The 3,362-nt window shown below is 40.1% G+C and overlaps 1 non-coding gene across 1 annotated transcript; it reads right to left on the bottom strand.

Annotated features, from left to right (window-relative positions):
• Positions 1-3,255: 3,255 nt before the first annotated feature.
• Positions 3,256-3,362, bottom strand: LOC111812027. The gene has a single exon (XR_002817635.1). It is a non-coding gene; the product is annotated as a U6 spliceosomal RNA (small nuclear RNA).

Raw genomic sequence — 3,362 nt, 5'->3', positions numbered from 1 at the left:
AGCTAGGTGGGTCTTGCCTCTAGCCTCTTTGCAGGGAGTTCTGCTGAAGTGTTCCTCACTGGGCCTGCACTCTGGGTCGAATGAAGATCGGTGGGCCCTGGGTGGTCTCACTCACATGCCAGCCCTGGGCTCTGGGTCTATTCAGGATCCAGTGGCTCCGGGCAGTCTCTCTCACTCTCCCGGTCTGTGCTCTGGGTCTATTCAGGATCCCGTGGCCCCGGGCAGTCTCACTCCTGAAAAATTTGAAGAAAATCAATTTAGTACAAAATCTTGATTTGCAAGGATAACTCATTCTGCTCATAATCTAAAGCCCAGCAATTGAGACTGGGCATGATGGTGCGCGCCTGTAATCCCAGACAGCAAGAAAGACTGTGAACATGTGCCACTCGATGTGATATGCCATTGGTTTTGCAAGACATCACTCATTTATCCAGTTAAAATTTCTTAGAAATCTTTGCTTATCTTGCAGAACACTTCCAGAACAAATCACTTGCAATCTAAGGTTTGACTGTATAATTTGGAAATAGTATTGAGACTTAAAGAGAATAAATACAGAAGATGTTGTAAAGAACGCTACTTGAGAACCAGGAGAATTAGTTTAAGTTCTCTACCACTAACTGGTTGTTTGGCTGTAGACAAGGCTGATCTTGGGGCCTTGTTCATTCATCTGTTCTTTTCCACTTCCTCCTGTCATCTTTTGCACAGATACTTCCTGAAAATCCAGTATATTTTGTTAAGTGCCAGGATATTTGTTCTCTCAAGGGTTTTGCTATGAAGAAAGTCAAATTTAAAATTAAATTAAAGCCATAATTTAAATAGTACAGCGTGTTAAATGTAACAATGGAGACTGCAGAATTGCCTTTCACTTTAGAAAGCTGTTCATAAACAGGCATCGTTAAAAGCTTTCTGTTAACCAAAAGAAAGTCAATTTAGACTGTAGGCTTTTATCATCTCTGTTCTCATTTTGGCCATCTTCTGACATTGATGATATCAGTTGAGGAACTCAATTTAATTGGACACTGGATAAGCAGGTGAGCCTTTTGTGGCTTTTCTTTAAAAAGGAATTATAAGGCTGGCCAAATAGCTCAGCGGATTAAAGCACCTGTAAGCAGGCACAGGAGCCAGGGGTTCAATCCCCAGGCCTGCCATGCCAGCCCCACCCCCGGGGGTGTGCTGAGACAGCAATTGAGACTGGGCATGGTGGTACTCACCTGTAATTCCAGCTCTTGGGAGGCTGTAAACAGGAGGATCACTATGAGTCCGATCTAGTAGTGAGGCCATGAACACCCTGTAGACCCTTCCCTAAAATACAAAATAAATAAATAAATATTTTTAAAATTGTAAATGGAACTAAGTGCCAGAGTCTTTGATAGTGTTGTTTATAATCTTTCCAAATAATAAAGTTATAAATGGTTACACACTTCTATCTTTAGGTCAAAAGATACTTGAAGATATCATCACAGCAGTTGATTACTACAATTTCCAGATTAAATCCCTAAAGATCCCTTAGGTCCAGATTGAAACAAAAGTCCAAAAATACATAATGGCTTTATTTTTGAATAACCAAAATGAGATATTATTAAATAATAATCTCACAGTATTAATAAACCATTATAAGAAAATATAGATAAGAAATTTATTCAGAAATTAATGACTCAAAAAAATTTAAGATATTTAAAAGTTGTTTAATAATCTAGGGCAAAGGCCAGCCAAATAGCTCAGTGGATTAAAGCACCTGCAAGTAGGTGCAGGGGCCTGTGGTTTGATCCCCGGGCCTGCTGTGCCAGCCCCACCCTTAGGGCATGCTGAGATGGCAATTGAGACTGGGCATGGTGACACACGCCTGTAATCCCAGCTCTTGGGAAGCTGTAAACAGGCGGATCGCTATGAGTCCAATCTAGTAGAGACCCTGAACACCCTGTAGACCCTCCCCTAAAAATACAAAATAATAATAATAATACAGGACATTTTAGCAATTTGCCACAAAGATAAGGTATTATTAATCAAGTTATTACTTAAACAAGAAGAAAAATAAAACTTCCTTTTGATTTGAATTGAATTTTATCCCCCAAATTCATTCTTTTTTTTTTTTTTTTTTTTTTTTGCAGTACCAGGGATTCAATTCAGGACTTTATGCTTGCCAGGAAGGCACTTATTCTACTGAGCCATCTCCCTAGCCCCAAAATTCATATATATTGAAGACAAATTGAGTGGATCCTGATACAATGACTGGTGTTCTTATAGGAGAAGAAGATTTTGGCCAAGAAATATAGCTATCCATGGAGGAGAAGATTATAGAAAGCCAGGCAGAGAAATTAGAGGGATGCGCCTACAAGCCAAGGAGTGCTAAGAACTTGCAGCAACCACCAGAAGCAATAAGAGATAAGGGTGGATTCTTACTCAGAACCTTTAGTGGACCTGCTGATACCTTGATTTCAGAATTCTAACCTCCAGAGCTATGAAAGCTACTTTGTGGCAGTTTGTTACAGCAGCCTGAAGGAACTAATAGCTTCTTCAGCAAAACTGCAGTATTTCTACATTCAGCCAAAACAGAGGAACAGTAGCTAGCTGTATCGATCTGCCTGAAGCAAAGTGTCTTTTGCCTGGATAAGAGATCTAAATCAACATTTTCCAGTCATGGGACATCAAACAGCCCAGAACAATGATTGGTTAGAATGGAGAATTAAAAAAAAAAACGAAAACAGCTACCTACAGTTACCCTCCAGATTATTGCCTGAAAAAGATATGCGGGCTACAGCACAAGCAGAGAGAACCTAGTCAACTGACAGTCTCCTTGAGTTGGACAGATTGAGCTGGGGGCTTGGGTAAACCTGAGTGTGTAGGAATAAGTACACAGAATAGTGGCCATGTGAAAGGTGTGGGAGGCAGGGAATTGTCCGTATCAGAGGGCATTATTAAACACTTTCTGTTACCCAAAGGACAGTCCATGTACACTGTACTTTTATCACCTCCACTCTCATTTCATTCATGCTTCTGACATTGTTATCCTTCATTTCCTTAATTAGGTACTGATTGATTGACAGGGAAGCTATCTGAGGCTGAAGAAATAATTTTTTTAAAAGAGGAGAGAAAGTAATTTTCAAAACATACCAGGAATATTGTGTATTCTCAGCAGTCAGGGTGTAAAGTTCATAAATGATGGGAACATATATGGCACACTCAAGTGTTTTGGTGTAGTTGTAGGGAAAAATTAGCTCTACACTGAATGCTTCTCTGTCTTCTAACAATGTTTTTTTAAATATGGAATGCTTCACGAATTTGCGTGTCATCCTTGCGCAGGGGCCGTGCTAATCTTCTCTGTATCGTTCCAATTTTAGTATATGTGCTGCCGAAGTGAGCAC

This window comes from Octodon degus, unplaced genomic scaffold (assembly GCF_000260255.1).
Source record: "Octodon degus isolate 3935 unplaced genomic scaffold, OctDeg1.0 scaffold00109, whole genome shotgun sequence".
Taxonomy (NCBI): domain Eukaryota; kingdom Metazoa; phylum Chordata; class Mammalia; order Rodentia; family Octodontidae; genus Octodon; species Octodon degus.
The sequence above is the reverse complement of the archived record's forward strand: the minus strand, read 5'-3'. Positions and strand labels throughout refer to the sequence as shown.